We start from the raw sequence: 21,633 nt of genomic DNA on the forward strand, positions 1-21,633 counted from the left end.
GTGACCCCAGACTCTGTATAACATCCTTACTGCACGCACCTGTGACCCCAGACTCTGTATAACATCCTTACTGCACGCACCTGTGACCCCAGACTCTGTATAACATCATTACTGCAGGCACCTGTGACCCCAGACTCTGTATAACATCCTTACTGCACGCACCTGTGACCCCAGACTCTGTATAACATCATTACTGCGTGCACCTGCCCGGTTCGAGTGCCTTGAGTACCCAGGTCGTGCATGTGTTACTTAAACACTCTGCACAGCTGTGCGTTGCTCAGTAAAGTGCTGCTGTGGCGATGTCCGGGCTCTGCAGTCACACACACAGTTAATATTTAGCCCAGCCCCTGGGTCTGTATCAGAGACTGAGTGCTGCTGCTGCTGCTGCTGTCTCTCTCTCACTCTGTACAGTCCTCCCCAGCACCTACACACTGCACACTGCCCCTGTGCTGGTGACCAAGGGACCCCTCTACTGGCAGCTGTTACTCAGGTGAGACCTCCAGCCCTGTCCTTATCTCTGTGTTACATGGCTCCAGCAGAGGCTGAGGCGCAGCACAGTGTGATACTACAGTACTGATACTCTGCTGGCACTGCACTCTCATCTCTGACCCTGTACTCTCATCTCTCACCCTGCACTCTCTCATCTCTGACCCTGCACTCTCTCATCTCTCACCCTGCACTCTCTCATCTCTGACCCTGCACTCTCTCATCTCTGACCCTGCACTCTCTCATCTCTCACCCTGCGCTCTCTCATCTCTCACCCTGCACTCTCTCATCTCTGACCATGCACTCTCTCATCTCTCACCCTGCACTCTCTCATCTCTCACCCTGCACTCTCTCATCTCTGACCCTGCACTCTCTCATCTCTGACCCTGCGCTCTCTCATCTCTCACCCTGCGCTCTCATCTCTCACCCTGCGCTCTCACCCTGCGCTCTCATCTCTGACCCTGCACTCTCTCATCTCTCACCCTGCACTCTCTCATCTCTCACCCTGCACTCTCTCATCTCTCACCCTGCGCTCTCTCATCTCTGACCCTGCGCTCTCTCATCTCTCACCCTGCACTCTCTCATCTCTGACCCTGCACTCTCTCATCTCTAAACCTTCGCTCTCTCATCTCTGACCCTGCGCTCTCTCATCTCTGACCCTGCGCTCTCTCATCTCTCACCCTGTACTCTCATCTCTCACCCTGCACTCTCTCATCTCTCACCCTGCACTCTCTCATCTCTGACCCTGCACTCTCTCATCTCTGACCCTGCACTCTCTCATCTCTGACCCTGCACTCTCTCATCTCTGACCCTGCGCTCTCTCATCTCTCACCCTGCGCTCTCATCTCTCACCCTGCGCTCTCTCATCTCTCACCCTGCACTCTCTCATCTCTCACCCTGCGCTCTCATCTCTCACCCTGCGCTCTCTCATCTCTGACCCTGCGCTCTCTCATCTCTGACCCTGTGCTCTCATCTCTGACCCTGCACTCTCTCATCTCTGACCCTGCACTCTCTCATCTCTGACCCTGCACTCTCTCATCTCTCACCCTGCGCTCTCATCTCTCACCCTGCGCTCTCATCTCTGACTCTGCACTCTCTCATCTCTCACCCGGCGCTCTCTCATCTCTGACTCTGCACTCTCTCATCTCTGACCCTGCACTCTCTCATCTCTGACCCTGCGCTCTCTCATCTCTGACCCTGCTCTCTCATCTCTCACCCTGCACTCTCTCATCTCTGACCCTGCACTCTCTCATCTCTAAACCTTCGCTCTCTCATCTCTGACCCTGCGCTCTCTCATCTCTGACCCTGCGCTCTCTCATCTCTCACCCTGTACTCTCATCTCTCACCCTGCACTCTCTCATCTCTCACCCTGCACTCTCTCATCTCTGACCCTGCACTCTCTCATCTCTGACCCTGCACTCTCTCATCTCTGACCCTGCGCTCTCTCATCTCTGACCCTGCGCTCTCTCATCTCTCACCCTGCGCTCTCATCTCTCACCCTGCGCTCTCTCATCTCTCACCCTGCACTCTCTCATCTCTCACCCTGCGCTCTCATCTCTCACCCTGCGCTCTCTCATCTCTGACCCTGCGCTCTCTCATCTCTGACCCTGTGCTCTCATCTCTCACCCTGCGCTCTCATCTCTGACCCTGCACTCTCTCATCTCTCACCCTGCGCTCTCATCTCTCACCCTGCGCTCTCATCTCTGACTCTGCACTCTCTCATCTCTCACCCGGCGCTCTCTCATCTCTGACTCTGCACTCTCTCATCTCTGACCCTGCACTCTCTCATCTCTGACCCTGCGCTCTCTCATCTCTGACCCTGCGCTCTCTCATCTCTGACCCTGCGCTCTCATCTCTCACCCTGCGCTCTCATCTCTGACTCTGCACTCTCTCATCTCTCACCCGGCGCTCTCTCATCTCTGACTCTGCACTCTCTCATCTCTGACCCTGCACTCTCTCATCTCTGACCCTGCACTCTCTCATCTCTGACCCTGCACTCTCTCATCTCTGACCCTGCACTCTCTCATCTCTGACCCTGCACTCTCTCATCTCTCACCCTGCACTCTCTCATCTCTCACCCTGCACTCTCTCATCTCTGACCCTGCACTCTCTCATCTCTGACCCTGCACTCTCTCATCTCTGACCCTGCGCTCTCTCATCTCTCACCCTGCGCTCTCATCTCTCACCCTGCGCTCTCTCATCTCTCACCCTGCACTCTCTCATCTCTCACCCTGCGCTCTCATCTCTCACCCTGCGCTCTCTCATCTCTGACCCTGCGCTCTCTCATCTCTGACCCTGTGCTCTCATCTCTCACCCTGCGCTCTCATCTCTGACCCTGCACTCTCTCATCTCTGACCCTGCGCTCTCATCTCTCACCCTGCGCTCTCATCTCTCACCCTGCGCTCTCATCTCTGACTCTGCACTCTCTCATCTCTCACCCGGCGCTCTCTCATCTCTGACTCTGCACTCTCTCATCTCTGACCCTGCACTCTCTCATCTCTGACCCTGCGCTCTCTCATCTCTGACCCTGCGCTCTCATCTCTCACCCTGCGCTCTCATCTCTCACCCTGCGCTCTCATCTCTGACTCTGCGCTCTCTCATCTCTCACCCGGCGCTCTCTCATCTCTGACTCTGCACTCTCTCATCTCTGACCCTGCACTCTCTCATCTCTGACCCTGCACTCTCTCATCTCTGACCCTGCGCTCTCTCATCTCTCACCCTGCGCTCTCTCATCTCTCACCCTGCGCTCTCTCATCTCTCACCCTGCGCTCTCTCATCTCTGACCCTGCGCTCTCTCATCTCTGACCCTGCGCTCTCTCATCTCTGACCCTGCGCTCTCTCATCTCTCACCCTGCGCTCTCTCATCTCTCACCCTGCGCTCTCATCTCTCACCCTGCGCTCTCATCTCTGACTCTGCACTCTCTCATCTCTCACCCGGCGCTCTCTCATCTCTGACTCTGCACTCTCTCATCTCTGACCCTGCGCTCTCTCATCTCTGACCCTGCGCTCTCTCATCTCTGACCCTGCGCTCTCATCTCTCACCCTGCGCTCTCATCTCTCACCCTGCGCTCTCATCTCTGACTCTGCACTCTCTCATCTCTCACCCGGCGCTCTCTCATCTCTGACTCTGCACTCTCTCATCTCTGACCCTGCACTCTCTCATCTCTGACCCTGCACTCTCTCATCTCTGACCCTGCACTCTCTCATCTCTGACCCTGCACTCTCTCATCTCTCACCCTGCACTCTCTCATCTCTGACCCTGCACTCTCTCATCTCTGACCCTGCACTCTCTCATCTCTGACCCTGCACTCTCTCATCTCTGACCCTGCGCTCTCTCATCTCTCACCCTGCGCTCTCATCTCTCACCCTGCGCTCTCTCATCTCTCACCCTGCACTCTCTCATCTCTCACCCTGCGCTCTCATCTCTCACCCTGCGCTCTCTCATCTCTGACCCTGCGCTCTCTCATCTCTGACCCTGTGCTCTCATCTCTCACCCTGCGCTCTCATCTCTGACCCTGCACTCTCTCATCTCTGACCCTGCGCTCTCATCTCTCACCCTGCGCTCTCATCTCTCACCCTGCGCTCTCATCTCTGACTCTGCACTCTCTCATCTCTCACCCTGCACTCTCTCATCTCTGACCCTGCGCTCTCTCATCTCTGACCCTGCGCTCTCATCTCTCACCCTGCGCTCTCATCTCTCACCCTGCACTCTCATCTCTGACTCTGCACTCTCTCATCTCTCACCCGGCGCTCTCTCATCTCTGACTCTGCACTCTCTCATCTCTGACCCTGCACTCTCTCATCTCTGACCCTGCACTCTCTCATCTCTGACCCTGCGCTCTCTCATCTCTCACCCTGCGCTCTCTCATCTCTCACCCTGCGCTCTCTCATCTCTCACCCTGCGCTCTCTCATCTCTGACCCTGCGCTCTCTCATCTCTGACCCTGCGCTCTCTCATCTCTGACCCTGCGCTCTCTCATCTCTCACCCTGCGCTCTCATCTCTCACCCTGCGCTCTCATCTCTGACCCTGCACTCTCTCATCTCTGACCCTGCACTCTCTCATCTCTCACCCTGCGCTCTCATCTCTCACCCTGCGCTCTCATCTCTGACTCTGCACTCTCTCATCTCTCACCCGGCGCTCTCTCATCTCTGACTCTGCACTCTTTCATCTCTGACGCTGCACTCTCTCATCTCTGATCCTGCGCTCTCTCATCTCTGACCCTGCGCTCTCTCATCTCTGACCCTGCGCTCTCTCATCTCTCACCCTGCGCTCTCATCTCTCACCCTGCGCTCTCTCATCTCTCACCCTGCGCTCTCTCATCTCTCACCCTGCACTCTCTCATCTCTGACCCTGCACTCTCTCATCTCTGACCCTGTGCTCTCATCTCTCACCCTGCGCTCTCATCTCTCACCCTGCGCTCTCATCTCTCACCCTGCGCTCTCATCTCTCACCCTGCGCTCTCATCTCTCACCCTGCGCTCTCATCTCTCACCCTGCGCTCTCATCTCTCACCCTGCGCTCTCTCATCTCTGACCCTGCGCTCTCTCATCTCTGACCCTGTACTCGCTCATCTCTCACCCTGCACTCTCATCTCTCACCCTGCACTCTCTCATCTCTGACTCTGCACTCTCTCATCTCTGACCCTGTACTCTCTCATCTCTCACCCTGCACTCTCATCTCTCACCCGGCGCTCTCTCATCTCTGACTCTGCACTCTCTCATCTCTGACCCTGCACTCTCTCATCTCTGACTCTGCACTCTCTCATCTCTGACCCTGCACTCTCTCATCTCTGACCCTGCGCTCTCTCATCTCTGACCCTGCGCTCTCTCATCTCTGACCCTGCACTCTCTCATCTCTTACCCTGCACTCTCTCATCTCTGACCCTGCACTCTCTCATCTCTGACCCTGCGCTCTCTCATCTCTGACCCTGCGCTCTCTCATCTCTCACCCTGCACTCTCATCTCTCACCCTGCGCTCTCTCATCTCTGACCCTGCGCTCTCTCATCTCTGACCCTGCGCTCTCTCATCTCTCACCCTGCACTCTCATCTCTCACCCTGCACTCTCTCATCTCTGACCCTGCGCTCTCTCATCTCTCACCCGGCGCTCTCTCATCTCTGACTCTGCACTCTCTCATCTCTGACCCTGCACTCTCTCATCTCTGACCCTGCACTCTCTCATCTCTGACCCTGCGCTCTCTCATCTCTGACCCTGCGCTCTCTCATCTCTGACCCTGCGGTCTCTCATCGGAATACAGTCATTAGGTCTACAGTAACTAGGTTGACAAGCAGCAAGGTCAACATGGGTCTAGGTCAACATGACATTAGGTCGACACTAGCATTATGTCGACATGGGCTAGGTCGACAGTCAAAAGGTTGACATGAGGTTTTTTACTGTTTTTTTTTACCTGAATGTCGACAGTGCTGGGTACCAAGGCTGGCGACCCCCATCTGTGAGTGTGCCTGTGATTAGTGGGTTAGTGTCACCCGTAGATTGTGTTATGTGCTCTCTCCCTGCTGATCTCCTATCTGTCCTGCCCTCTCTCTCCCCGCTGATCTCCTATCTGTCCTGCACTCTCTCTCCCCGCTGATCTCCTATCTGTCCTGCCCTCTCTCTCCCTGCTGATCTCCTATCTGTCCTGCACTCTCTCTCCCCGCTGATCTCCTATCTGTCCTGCACTCTCTCTCCCCGCTGATCTCCTATCTGTCCTGCACTCAGTCTCCCCGCTGATCTCCTATCTGTCCTGCCCTCTCTCTCTGCTGATCTCCTGTCTGTCCTGCCCTCTCTCTCCCCGCTGATCTCCTATCTGTCCTGCTCTCTCTCTTCCCGCTGATCTCCTATCTGTCCTGCCCTCTCTCTCCCCGCTGATCTCCTATCTGTCCTGCCCTCTCTCCCCCCGCTGATCTCCTATCTGTCCTGCCCTCTCTCTCCCCGCTGATCTCCTATCTGTCCTTCTGCATTCTCCCCGCTGATCTCCTATCTGTCCTGCCCTCTCTCTCCCCGCTGATCTCCTATCTGTCCTGCCCTCTCTCTCCCCGCTGATCTCCTATCTGTCCTGCCCTCTCTCTCCCCGCTGATCTTCTATCTGTCCTGCCCTCTCTCTCCCCGCTGATCTCCTATCTGTCCTGCCCTCTCTCTCCCCGCTGATCTCCTATCTGTCCTGCCCTCTCTCCCCCCGCTGATCTCCTATCTGTCCTGCCCTCTCTCTCCCCGCTGATCTCCTATCTGTCCTTCTGCATTCTCCCCGCTGATCTCCTATCTGTCCTGCCCTCTCTCTCCCCGCTGATCTCCTATCTGTCCTGCCCTCTCTCTCCCCGCTGATCTCCTATCTGTCCTGCCCTCTCTCTCCCCGCTGATCTCCTATCTGTCCTGCCCTCTCTCTGCTGATCTCCTATCTGTCCTGCCCTCTCTCTGCTGATCTCCTATCTGTCCTGCCCTCTCTCTCCCCGCTGATCTCCTATCTGTCCTGCCCTCTCTCTCCCTGCTGATCTCCTATCTGTCCTGCCCTCTCTCTCCCTGCTGATCTCCTATCTGTCCTGCCCTCTCTCTGCTGATCTCCTATCTGTCCTGCCCTCTCTCTCCCTGCTGATCTCCTATCTGTCCTGCCCTCTCTCTCCCCGCTGATCTCCTATCTGTCCTGCCCTCTCTCTGCTGATCTCCTATCTGTCCTGCCCTCTCTCTCCCCGCTGATCTCCTGTCTGTCCTGCACTCTCTCTCCCTGCTGATCTCCTATCTGTCCTGCCCTCTCTCTGCTGATCTCCTATCTGTCCTGCACTCTCTCTCCCCGCTGATCTCCTATCTGTCCTGCACTCTCTCTCCCCGCTGATCTCCTATCTGTCCTACCCTCTCTCTGCTGATCTCCTATCTGTCCTGCACTCTCTCTCCCCGCTGATCTCCTATCTGTCCTGCACTCTCTCTCCCCGCTGATCTCCTATCTGTCCTGCCCTCTCTCTCCCCGCTGATCTCCTATCTGTCCTGCCCTCTCTCTCCCCGCTGATCTCCTATCTGTCCTGCCCTCTCTCTCCCCGCTGATCTCCTATCTGTCCTGCCCTCTCTCTCCCCGCTGATCTCCTATCTGTCCTGCACTCTCTCTCCCTGCTGATCTCCTATCTGTCCTGCACTCACTCTCCCCGCTGATCTCCTATCTGTCCTGCCCTCTCTCTGCTGATCTCCTATCTGTCCTGCACTCTCTCTGCTGATCTCCTATCTGTCCTGCCCTCTCTCTCCCCGCTGATCTCCTATCTGTCCTGCCCTCTCTCTGCTGATCTCCTATCTGTCCTGCCCTCTCTCTCCCCGCTGATCTCCTATCTGTCCTGCCCTCTCTCCGCTGATCTCCTATCTGTCCGGCCCTCTCTCTCCCCGCTGATCTCCTGTCTGTCCTGCACTCTCTCTCTCCACTGATCTCCTATCTGTCCTGCCCTCTCTCTGCTGATCTCCTATCTGTCCTGCACTCTCTCTGCTGATCTCCTATCTGTCCTGCCCTCTCTCTCCCCGCTGATCTCCTATCTGTCCTGCCCTCTCTCTGCTGATCTCCTATCTGTCCTGCACTCTCTCTCCCCGCTGATCTCCTATCTGTCCTGCACTCTCTCTCCCCGCTGATCTCCTATCTGTCCTGCCCTCTCTCTCCCCGCTGATCTCCTATCTGTCCTGCCCTCTCTCTCCCCGCTGATCTCCTATCTGTCCTGCCCTCTCTCTCCCCGCTGATCTCCTATCTGTCCTGCACTCTCTCTCCCCGCTGATCTCCTATCTGTCCTGCACTCTCTCTCCCCGCTGATCTCCTATCTGTCCTGCCCTCTCTCTCCCCGCTGATCTCCTATCTGTCCTGCTCCTCTCTGCTGATCTCCTATCTGTCCTGCCCTCTCTCTCCCCGCTGATCTCCTATCTGTCCTGCCCTCTCTCTCCCCGCTGATCTCCTATCTGTCCTGCCCTCTCTCTCCCCGCTGATCTCCTATCTGTCCTGCCCTCTCTCTCCCTGCTGATCTCCTATCTGTCCTGCCCTCTCTCTCCCCGCTGATCTCCTATCTGTCCTGCCCTCTCTCTCCCCGCTGATCTCCTATCTGTCCTGCCCTCTCTCTCCCAGCTGATCTCCTATCTGTCCTGCCCTCTCTCTCCCCGCTGATCTCCTATCTGTCCTGCCCTCTCTCTCCCTGCTGATCTCCTATCTGTCCTGCCCTCTCTCTCCCTGCTGATCTCCTATCTGTCCTGCCCTCTCTCTCCCCGCTGATCTATCTGTCCTGCCCTCTCTCTCCCCGCTGATCTCCTATCTGTCCTGCCCTCTCTCTGCTGATCCCCTATCTGTCCTTCTCTCTCTGCTGATCTCCTATCTGTCCTGCCCTCTCTCTCCCTCTCTCTCCCCGCTGATCTCCCCGCTGATCCCCTATCTGTCCTGCACTCTCTCTCCCTGCTGATCTCCTATCTGTCCTGCCCTCTCTCTCCCCGCTGATCTATCTGTCCTGCCCTCTCTCTCCCCGCTGATCTCCTATCTGTCCTGCCCTCTCTCTGCTGATCCCCTATCTGTCCTTCTCTCTCTGCTGATCTCCTATCTGTCCTGCCCTCTCTCTCCCTCTCTCTCCCCGCTGATCTCCCCGCTGATCCCCTATCTGTCCTGCACTCTCCCCGCTGATCTCCTATCTGTCCTGCCCTCTCTCTCTCTCCCCGCTGATCTCCTATCTGTCCTTCTGCCCTCTCTCTCCCCGCTGATCTCCTATCTGTCCTGCACTCTCTCCCCGCTGATCTCCTATCTGTCCTGCCCTCTCTCTGCTGATCTCCTATCTGTCCTGCACTCTCTCTGCTGATCTCCTATCTGTCCTGCACTCTCTCTCCCCGCTGATCTCCTATCTGTCCTGCACTCTCCCTGCTGATCTCCTGTCTGTCCTGCACTCTCTCTCCCCGCTGATCTCCTGTCTGTCCTGCACTCTCTCTCCCCGCTGATCTCCTGTCTGTCTCTCTCTCTCTCTCTCTATCTCGCTGCCACATCCGATCCTGTAAAAAGAACACATTTGAATATTTCATTAGTTATATTTCCTGGGCTGATCCATTTTATCTGTGTCTATTGTCTGGTAGTTCTACAGCTGGGTAGGGATACGATTTGTTGCAGTATGTCGACCCAGTGGTGTCATTAGGTTGACACCACTGGGTCGACATACTGCAAGGTCGGTCTAGGTGGACATGGGACACGGTCGACAGGATTATGTCGACACAAGCATTAAGTCGACGTGGTCTAGGTCGACAGTCAAAAGGTCGACATGGGGTTTTTCACTGTTTTTTGAGCCGACATGTGCCGACAGGCGGTATTTCATGCCCTACCACCCACTAGGGCAGTGATTTTCTACCTTTTTACCTTACGGCACATTAAATAAGATTTTTAAATTGCCAAGGCACACCATGAGATCCCCATAGGGCAAAACACAGTGGCCCCCACAGGAAGAAAGTGAAACCTATTGGCCCCCATATAAAAAACAATCACACTGGTCCCCACAGGTAACACAAATAAAACACATAGGCCCTTTACATGAAAAGACGACACCAGTAAATAACAGATGAACTGGTGGTGGCTGTAAACTAGGTTCGGGCATCTCTAGATCTGGGGGCACACTTGGGAACAGCTCAAGGCACACTAGTGTACCATGGCACAGTGGTTGAAAAACACTGCACTAGGGCATGGTGGGAGAATAAAAGTGAGCGCAGCGAGCCATGCGAGGGGACGCAGTGCACTTAATTCTGTGTCCATGTGGACCGTGTCGTCATTCGGGTCAAAAAACAGTGAAAAACCCCATGTCGACCTAATGCTTGTGTCAACCTAATGACCCGTCAACCTAGACCCTTGACAATGTGGGGTACCCACCAGGGATTGGCACGTGGCCCTAGGCTGGGCACCCTCTGGGGCTTAGTGTGTGTGGCACCCACCAGGAATTGGTATGTGGCCCTAGACTGGGCACCCTCTGGGGCATGCCACGTGGGTTACTCACCAGGGATTGGCACGTGGCCCTAGGCTGGGCACCCTCTGGGGCTTGCCACGTGGGTTACTCACCAGGGATTGGCACATGGCCCTAGGCTGGGCACCCTCTGGGGCTTGGTGTGTGGGGTACCCACCAGGGATTGGCACATGGTCATAGGCTGGGCACCCTCTGGGGCTTGGTGTGTGGGTTACCCACCAGGGATTGGCGTGTGGCCCTAGGCTGGGCACCCTCTGGAGCATGCCACGTGGGTTACTCACCAGGGATTAGCATGTGGCCCTAGACTGGGCACCCTCTGGGGCTTGCCGCGTGGGTTACCCACCAGGGATTGGCACATGGTCATTGGCTGGGCACCCTCTGGGGCTTGGTGTGTGGGTTACCCACCAGGGATTGGCGTGTGGCCCTAGGCTGGGCACCCTCTGGAGCATGCCACGTGGGTTACTCACCAGGGATTAGCATGTGGCCATAGACTGGGCACCGTCTAGGGCATGCCACGTGGATTACTCACCAGGGATTGGCATGTGGCCCTAGACTGGGCACCCTCTGGGGCTTGCCGCGTGGGTTACCCACCAGGGATTGGCACGTGCCCCAAGGATGGGCACCCACTGCGGCTTGGTATGTGCGGTACCCACCAGGGATAGAGTGTGGCCCTAGGGTGGGCACCATGACAGGGATGTCCGGGCCGCTGTCTGACCCTACACTCATCCTTTTTTCATCTGAAACCTGTGTTAAACACGGGTTTTTGCACACGGATCATACCCGTGTAAGACACGGGTAAAAACATAGTTTCCACTGCACATAGACCCGTGTTATACCCTTGTCGGAGCCATTTACATTAAACCCGGGTAAGCTTTGAAAAAACCCAAGAATGCCCACAAGATATAGGGCCTTATTTTGGTTCATTCTTTCTGACAAAATCCTTCTTAGATGGGCAAAACCATGTGCACTGCAGGTGGGGCAGATGTAACTTGTGCAGAGAGTTAGATTTGGGTGGGGTTTTACTTCAAAGTGAGATCTATATTGCAGTGTAAAAATAAAGCAGTCAGTATTTTTCCTGCACAGAAACAAAATAACTCACCCAAATCTAATTCTCTCTGCACATGTTACATCTGCCCCCCCCCCCCCCCCTGCAGTGCACATGGTTTTGTCCATCTAAGAAGGATTTTGTCAGAAAGAATGAACCAAAATAAGGCCCATAGTTTTTTTCCAGTCAGGTGCCCAGGAAAGAACCAATAAACTGCCTCAGAGGTATAAATACCCGGGTAATGTGCATTTACACTGCGCACAGACACGTGTCATTGCTGTGTTTTACCCTGGTAGATACCAGGGTAGAATTCCCTGGTCTCTCTACCCGTGTTTTGGAAGTCGGACTCGTTCACACTAACAAAAAACCTGTGTCTAAGCGCGTCCCCGCGCAAAAACCCGGGTAGAATTTCCTAGTAGAAAAGGGGTATCAGTCATGTCTGACCCGGCATTGTTATCACTGGTCCTGTGCTGTCTCTGCATTCTTATCACTGGTCCTGTGCTGTCTCTGCATTCTTATCACTGGTCCTGTGCTGTCTCTGCATTCTTATCACTCGTCCTGTGCTGTCTCTGCATTCTTATCACTGGTCCTGTGCTGTCTCTGCATTCTTATCACTGGTCCTGTGCTGTCTCTTCATTCTTATCACTGGTCCTGTGCTGCCTCTGCATTCTTATCACTGGTCCTGTGCTGCCTCTGCATTCTTATCACTGGTCCTGTGCTGCCTCTGCATTCTTATCACTGGTCCTGTGCTGCCTCTGCATTCTTATCACTGGTCCTGTGCTGCCTCTGCATTCGTATCACTGGTCCTGTGCTGCCTCTGCATTCGTATCACTGGTCCTGTGCTGCCTCTGCATTCGTATCACTGGTCCTGTGCTGCCTCTGCATTCGTATCACTGGTCCTGTGCTGCCTCTGCATTCGTATCACTGGTCCTGTGCTGCCTCTGCATTCGTATCACTGGTCCTGTGCTGCCTCTGCATTCGTATCACTGGTCCTGTGCTGCCTCTGCATTCGTATCACTGGTCCTGTGCTGCCTCTGCATTCGTATCACTGGTCCTGTGCTGCCTCTGCATTCGTATCACTGGTCCTGTGCTGCCTCTGCATTCGTATCACTGGTCCTGTGCTGCCTCTGCATTCGTATCACTGGTCCTGTGCTGCCTCTGCATTCGTATCACTGGTCCTGTGCTGCCTCTGCATTCGTATCACTGGTCCTGTGCTGCCTCTGCATTCGTATCACTGGTCCTGTGCTGCCTCTGCATTCGTATCACTGGTCCTGTGCTGCCTCTGCATTCGTATCACTGGTCCTGTGCTGCCTCTGCATTCGTATCACTGGTCCTGTGCTGTCTCTGCATTCTTATCACTGGTCCTGTGCTGCCTCTGCATTCGTTTCACTGGTCCTGTGCTGCCTCTGCATTCGTATCACTGGTCCTGTGCTGCCTCTGCATTCGTATCACTGGTCCTGTGCTGCCTCTGCATTCGTATCACTGGTCCTGTGCTGCCTCTGCATTCGTATCACTGGTCCTGTGCTGCCTCTGCATTCGTATCACTGGTCCTGTGCTGCCTCTGCATTCGTATCACTGGTCCTGTGCTGCCTCTGCATTCTTATCACTCGTCCTGTGCTGTCTCTGCATTCTTATCACTCGTCCTGTGCTGTCTCTTCATTCTTATCACTGGTCCTGTGCTGCCTCTGCATTCTTATCACTGGTCCTGTGCTGCCTCTGCATTCTTATCACTGGTCCTGTGCTGCCTCTGCATTCTTATCACTGGTCCTGTGCTGCCTCTGCATTCTTATCACTGGTCCTGTGCTGCCTCTGCATTCGTATCACTGGTCCTGTGCTGCCTCTGCATTCTTATCACTGGTCCTGTGCTGCCTCTGCATTCTTATCACTGGTCCTGTGCTGCCTCTGCATTCTTATCACTGGTCCTGTGCTGCCTCTGCATTCTTATCACTGGTCCTGTGCTGCCTCTGCATTCGTATCACTGGTCCTGTGCTGCCTCTGCATTCGTATCACTGGTCCTGTGCTGCCTCTGCATTCGTATCACTGGTCCTGTGCTGCCTCTGCATTCGTATCACTGGTCCTGTGCTGCCTCTGCATTCGTATCACTGGTCCTGTGCTGCCTCTGCATTCGTATCACTGGTCCTGTGCTGCCTCTGCATTCGTATCACTGGTCCTGTGCTGCCTCTGCATTCGTATCACTGGTCCTGTGCTGCCTCTGCATTCGTATCACTGGTCCTGTGCTACCTCTGCATTCGTATCACTGGTCCTGTGCTGCCTCTGCATTCGTATCACTGGTCCTGTGCTGCCTCTGCATTCGTATCACTGGTCCTGTGCTGCCTCTGCATTCGTATCACTGGTCCTGTGCTGCCTCTGCATTCGTATCACTGGTCCTGTGCTGCCTCTGCATTCGTATCACTGGTCCTGTGCTGCCTCTGCATTCGTATCACTGGTCCTGTGCTGCCTCTGCATTCGTATCACTGGTCCTGTGCTGCCTCTGCATTCGTATCACTGGTCCTGTGCTGCCTCTGCATTCGTATCACTGGTCCTGTGCTGCCTCTGCATTCGTATCACTGGTCCTGTGCTGCCTCTGCATTCGTATCACTGGTCCTGTGCTGCCTCTGCATTCGTATCACTGGTCCTGTGCTGCCTCTGCATTCGTATCACTGGTCCTGTGCTGCCTCTGCATTCGTATCACTGGTCCTGTGCTGCCTCTGCATTCGTATCACTGGTCCTGTGCTGCCTCTGCATTCGTATCACTGGTCCTGTGCTGCCTCTGCATTCGTATCACTGGTCCTGTGCTGCCTCTGCATTCGTACCACTGGTCCTGTGCTGCCTCTGCATTCGTATCACTGGTCCTGTGCTGTCTCTGCATTCATTCTTATCACTGGTCCTGTGCTGTCTCTGCATTCGTATCACTGGTCCTGTGCTGCCTCTGCATTCTTATCACTGGTCCTGTGCTGCCTCTGCATTCTTATCACTGGTCCTGTGCTGCCTCTGCATTCTTATCACTGGTCCTGTGCTGCCTCTGCATTCGTATCACTGGTCCTGTGCTGCCTCTGCATTCGTATCACTGGTCCTGTGCTGCCTCTGCATTCGTATCACTGGTCCTGTGCTGCCTCTGCATTCGTATCACTGGTCCTGTGCTGCCTCTGCATTCGTATCACTGGTCCTGTGCTGCCTCTGCATTCGTATCACTGGTCCTGTGCTGCCTCTGCATTCGTACCACTGGTCCTGTGCTGTCTCTGCATTCGTATCACTGGTCCTGTGCTGTCTCTGCATTCATTCTTATCACTGGTCCTGTGCTGTCTCTGCATTCTTATCACTGGTCCTGTGCTGCCTCTGCATTCTTATCACTGGTCCTGTGCTGTCTCTGCATTCGTATCACTGGTCCTGTGCTGTCTCTGCATTCATTCTTACCACTGGTCCTGTGCTGCCTCTGCATTCTTATCACTGGTCCTGTGCTGCCTCTGCATTCTTATCACTGGTCCTGTGCTGTCTCTGCATTCTTATCACTGGTTCTGTGCTACCTCTGCATTCTTATCACTGGTCCTGTGCTGCCTCTGCATTCTTATCACTGGTCCTGTGCTGCCTCTGCATTCTTATCACTGGTCCTGTGCTGCCTCTGCATTCTTATCACTGGTCCTGTGTTGTCTCTGCATTTTATCACTGGTTCTGTGCTGCCTCTGCATTCTTATCACTGGTCCTGTGCTGTCTCTGCATTCATTCTTATCACTGGTCCTGTGCTGCCTCTGCATTCTTATCACTGGTCCTGTGCTGTCTCTGCATTTTATCACTGGTTCTGTGCTGCCTCTGCATTCTTATCACTGGTCCTGTGCTACCTCTGCATTCGTATCACTGGTCCTGTGCTGCCTCTGCATTCTTATCACTGGTCCTGTGCTGCCTCTGCATTCTTATCACTGGTCCTGTGCTGCCTCTGCATTCTTATCACTGGTCCTGTGCTGTCTCTGCATTCTTATCACTGGTCCTGTGCTGCCTCTGCATTCTTATCACTGGTCCTGTGCTGCCTCTGCATTCTTATCACTGGTCCTGTGCTGCCTCTGCATTCTTATCACTGGTCCTGTGCTGCCTCTGCATTCTTATCACTGGTCCTGTGCTGTCTCTGCATTCTTTTCTGCAGCACTCTGTCACCTTAGGTCATGTACTCTTTCTTCCGTGAGCCCCTACTGTCTGTAATGGGACCCTGCACTCTCTCATCCCTAATCTGTTCTTGTATGAAATTATATCTGACCCAGCTCTCTCTCTCTCTCTCTCTGGTCTGTGACCACGCGCTCTCTCTCTGGTCTCTGACCCAGCTCTCTCTCTCTGGTCTCTGACCCAGCGCTCTCTCTCTCTCTGGTCTCTGACCACGCGCTCTCTCTCTGGTCTCTGACCCAGCGCTCTCTCTCTCTCTCTGGTCTCTGACCCAGCGCTCTCTCTCTCTCTCTGGTCTCTGACCCAGCGCTCTCAATCTGGTCTGTGACCCAGCGCGCTCTCTCTCTCTCTGGTCTCTGACCCAGCGCTCTCAATCTGGTCTGTGACCCAGCGCGCTCTCTCTCTCTCTCTCTCTGGTCTCTGACCCAGCGCTCTCTCTCTCTGGTCTCTGACCCAGCGCGCTCTCTTTCTCTGGTCTCTGACCCAGCACTCTCTCTCTCTCTGGTCTCTGACCCAGCGCTCTCTCTCTCTCTCTCTGGTCTCTGACCCAGCGCTCCCTCTCTCTCTCTCTGGTCTCTGACCCAGCGCTCTCTCTCTCTGGTCTCTGACCCAGCGCTCCCTCTCTCTCTCTCTGGTCTCTGACCCAGCGCTCCCTCTCTCTCTCTCTGGTCTCTGACCCAGCGCTCCCTCTCTCTCTCTCTGGTCTCTGACCCAGCGCTCCCTCTCTCTCTCTCTGGTCTCTGACCCAGCGCTCTCTCTCTCTCTCTCTCTCTCTGGTCTCTGACCCAGCGCTCTCTCTCTCTGGTCTCTGAGCCAGTGCTCTCTCTCTAACCTCTGAGCCAGCGCTCTCTCTCTCTGACCTCTGAGCCAGCGCTCTCTCTGACCTCTGAGCCAGCGCTCTCTCTGACCTCTGAGCCAGCGCTCTCTCTGACCTCTGAGCCAGCGCTCTCTCTGACCTCTGAGCCAGCGCGCTCTCTCTGACCTCTGAGCCAGCGCGCTCTCTCTGACCTCTGGGCCAGCGCTCTCTCTGACCTCTGGGCCAGCGCTCTCTCTGACCTCTGAGCCAGCGCTCTCTCTGACCTCTGGGCCAGCGCTCTCTCTGACCTCTGAGCCAGCGCTCTCTCTGACCTCTGGGCCAGCGCTTTCTCTGACCTCTGGGCCAGCGCTCTCTCTGACCTCTGGGCCAGCGCTCTCTCTGACCTCTGGGCCAGCGCTCTCTCTGACCTCTGGGCCAGCGCTCTCTCTGACCTCTGGGCCAGCGCTCTCTCTGACCTCTGGGCCAGCGCTCTCTCTGACCTCTGGGCCAGCGCTCTCTCTGACCTCTGGGCCAGCGCTCTCTCTGACCTCTGGGCCAGCGCTCTCTCTGACCTCTGGGCCAGCGCTCTCTCTGACCTCTGAGCCAGCGCTCTCTCTGACCTCTGAGCCAGCGCTCTCTCTGACCTCTGGGCCAGCGCTCTCTCTGACCTCTGGGCCAGTGCTCACAGCACTCTTTCCTTCCTGATCTTACTCTTCCTCTCTTTCCTATATTGTACATCTTCCTCTCGCACGGTGTCTCGCTTCCTAATCACTCCTAGTACAGTATGTAAATATTTATATGCAAAGTAGACAGCGCATAAATCACTCACCCTGCGCTCTCCCCCAACCTGCCTCTGTCTCTCTCCCATGACGAATCTTAATGATCTGTCACAGCGAGAGACACTCAGGGCAACAGTCTCATTTCATAAAAGTGTCTAGACACAGAAACCGAGACCACAAGTGAGCTGACACCAGCAGTCTTGTAGCCGGTCTCACCTGGCTCTCATATACTGCAGCGCGCTGCAGTCTGACTGTCACATGCTGCACTCTCATATACTGCTGCACTCTGACTGTCACATGCTGCACTCTCATATACTGCTGCACTCTGACTGTCACATGCTGCACTCTCATATACTGCTGCACTCTGACTGTCACATGCTGCACTCTCTTATACTGCTGCACTCTGACTGTCACATGCTGCACTCTCATATACTGCTGCACTCTGACTGTCACATGCTGCACTCTCATATACTGCTGCACTCTGACTGTCACATGCTGCACTCTCATATATCACATACTGCTGCACTCTCTCATATATCACATACTGCTGCACTCTGACTGTCACATGCTGCACTCTCATATACTGCTGCACTCTGACTGTCACATGCTGCACTCTCTTATACTGCTGCACTCTGACTGTCACATGCTGCACTCTCATATATCACATACTGCTGCACTCTGACTGTCACATGCTGCACTCTCATATACTGCTGCACTCTGACTGTCACATGCTGCACTCTCTTATACTGCTGCACTCTGACTGTCACATGCTGCACTCTCATATATCACATACTGCTGCACTCTGACTGTCACATGCTGCACTCTCATATACTGCTGCACTCTGACTGTCACATGCTGCACTCTCATATACTGCTGCACTCTGACTGTCACATGCTGCACTCTCATATATCACATACTGCTGCACTCTGACTGTCACATGCTGCACTCTCATATATCACATACTGCTGCACTCTCATATACTGCTGCACTCTGACTGTCACATGCTGCACTCTGACTGTCACATGCTGCACTCTCATATACTGCTGCACTCTGACTGTCACATGCTGCACTCTCATATACTGCTGCACTCTGACTGTCACATGCTGCACTCTCATATATCACATACTGCTGCACTCTGACTGTCACATGCTGCACTCTCATATATCACATACTGCTGCACTCTGACTGTCACATGCTGCACTCTGACTGTCACATGCTGCACTCTCTTATACTGCTGCACTCTGACTGTCACATGCTGCACTCTGACTGTCACATGCTGCACTCTCTTATACTGCTGCACTCTGACTGTCACATGCTGCACTCTCATATATCACATACTGCTGCACTCTGACTGTCCCATGCTGCACTCTCATATACTGCTGCACTCTGACTGTCACATGCTGCACTCTCATATATCACATACTGCTGCACTCTCATATATCACATACTGCTGCACTCTGACTGTCACATGCTGCACTCTCATATATCACATACTGCTGCACTCTCATATACTGCTGCACTCTGACTGTCACATGCTGCACTCTCTTATACTGCTGCACTCTGACTGTCACATGCTGCACTCTCATATACTGCTGCACTCTGACTGTCACATGCTGCACTCTCATATATCACATACTGCTGCACTCTGACTGTCACATGCTGCACTCTCATATATCACATACTGCTGCACTCTCATATACTGCTGCACTCTGACTGTCACATGCTGCACTCTCATATATCACATACTGCTGCACTCTGACGGTCACATGCTGCACTCTGACGGTCACATGCTGCACTCTCATATACTGCTGCACTCTGACTGTCACATGCTGCACTCTCATATATCACATACTGCTGCACTCTGACTGTCACATGCTGCACTCTCATATACTGCTGCACTCTGACTGTCACATGCTGCACTCTCATATACTGCTGCACTCTGACTGTCACATGCTGCACTCTCATATATCACATACTGCTGCACTCTCATATACTGCTGCACTCTGACTGTCACATGCTGCACTCTCATATACTGCTGCACTCTGACTGTCACTTGCTGCACTCTCATATACTGCTGCACTCTGACTGTCACATGCTGCACTCTCATATACTGCTGCACTCTGACTGTCACATGCTGCACTCTCATATATCACATACTGCTGCACTCTGACTGTCACATGCTGCACTCTCATATACTGCTGCACTCTGACTGTCACTTGCTGCACTCTCATATACTGCTGCACTCTGACTGTCACATGCTGCACTCTCATATACTGCTGCACTCTGACTGTCACATGCTGCACTCTCATATATCACATACTGCTGCACTCTCATATACTGCTGCACTCTGACTGTCACATGCTGCACTCTCATATATCACATACTGCTGCACTCTGACGGTCACATGCTGCACTCTGACGGTCACATGCTGCACTCTCATATACTGCTGCACTCTGACTGTCACATGCTGCACTCTCATATATCACATACTGCTGCACTCTGACGGTCACATGCTGCACTCTCATATATCACATACTGCTGCACTCTCATATATCACATACTGCTGCACTCTGACTGTCACATGCTGCACTCTCATATATCACATACTGCTGCACTCTGACGGTCACATGCTGCACTCTCATATATCACATACTGCTGCACTCTGACTGTCACATGCTGCACTCTCATATATCACATACTGCTGCACTCTGACGGTCACATGCTGCACTCTCATATATCACATACTGCTGCACTCTGACTGTCACATGCTGCACTCTCATATATCACATACTGCTGCACTCTCATATATCACATACTGCTGCACTCTGACTGTCACATGCTGCACTCTCATATATCACATACTGCTGCACTCTCATAAATCACATCCTGCTGCACTCTCTCATATATCACATACTGCTGCACTCTCATATATCACATACTGCTGCACTCTCTCATATATCACATCCTGCTGCACTCTCTCATATCACATACTGCTGCACTCTCTCATATATCACATACTGCTGCACTCTCTCATATATCACATACTGCTGCACTCTCTCATATATCACATACTGCTGCACTCTCTCATATATCACATACTGCTGCACTCTCTCATATATCACATACTGCTGCACTCTCTCATATATCACATACTGCTGCACTCTCTCATATATCAAATACTGCTGCACTCTCTCATATATCACATACTGCTGCACTCTGACTGTCACATGCTGCACTCTCATATATCACATACTGCTGCACTCTCTCATATTACATACTGCTGCACGCTCATATATCACATACTGCTGCACTCTCTTATGTATCACATACTGCTGCACTCTGACTGTCACATGCTGCACTCTCATATATCACATACTGCTGCACTCTCTCATATATCACATCCTGCTGCACTCTCTCATATATCACATCCTGCTGCACGCTCTCATATATCACATACTGCTGCACTCTCTCAAATATCACATCCTGCTGCACTCTCTCATATTTCACATCCTGCTGCACTCTCTCAAATATCACATCCTGCTGCACTCTCTCATATATCACATACTACTGCACTCTCTCATATATCACATACTGCTGCACTCTCTCATATATCACATACTGCTGCACTCTCTCATATATCACATACTGCTGCACTCTCTCATATATCACATACTGCTGCACTCTCTCATATATCACATACTGCTGCACTCTCTCATATATCACATACTGCTGCACTCTCATATGTCACATACTGCTGCACTCTCTCATATATCACATACTGCTGCACTCTCTCATATATCACATACTGCTGCACTCTCTCATATATCACATACTGCTGCACTCTCTCATATATCACATTCTGCTGCACTCTCTCATATATCACATCCTGCTGCACTCTCTCATATATCACATCCTGCTGCACTCTCTCATATATCACATACTGCTGCACTCTCTCATATATCACATACTGCTGCACTCTCTCATATATCACATACTGCTGCACTCTCATATGTCACATCCTGCTGCACTCTCATATGTCACATACTCCTGCACTCTGACTGTCACATGCTGCACTCTCATATATCACATACTGCTGCACTCTGACGGTCACATGCTGCACTCTCATATATCACATACTGCTGCACTCTGACTGTCACATGCTGCACTCTCATATATCACATACTGCTGCACTCTGACTGTCACATGCTGCACTCTCATATATCACATACTGCTGCACTCTGACGGTCACATGCTGCACTCTCATATATCACATACTGCTGCACTCTGACGGTCACATGCTGCACTCTCATATATCACATACTGCTGCACTCTGACTGTCACATGCTGCACTCTCATATATCACATACTGCTGCACTCTCATATATCACATACTGCTGCACTCTGACTGTCACATGCTGCACTCTCATATATCACATACTGCTGCA

General features: G+C 53.4%; 1 protein-coding gene across 1 annotated transcript in view; it reads left to right on the forward strand.

Annotated features, from left to right (window-relative positions):
- Positions 1-359: 359 nt before the first annotated feature.
- GPR4 (G protein-coupled receptor 4) overlaps positions 360-21,633 on the forward strand; it is a 34,108-nt gene continuing 12,834 nt past the window's right edge. Inside the window, exon 1 of the mRNA XM_083160677.1 lies at positions 360-490. The gene's annotated coding sequence lies outside the window, so the exon portion shown is untranslated. The remainder of the gene's footprint in view (positions 491-21,633) is intronic.

The sequence above is a fragment of the Crinia signifera genome, chromosome 9, assembly GCF_055691185.1.
Source record: "Crinia signifera chromosome 9, ASM5569118v1, whole genome shotgun sequence".
In the NCBI taxonomy this organism is placed as follows: Eukaryota; Metazoa; Chordata; class Amphibia; order Anura; family Myobatrachidae; genus Crinia; species Crinia signifera.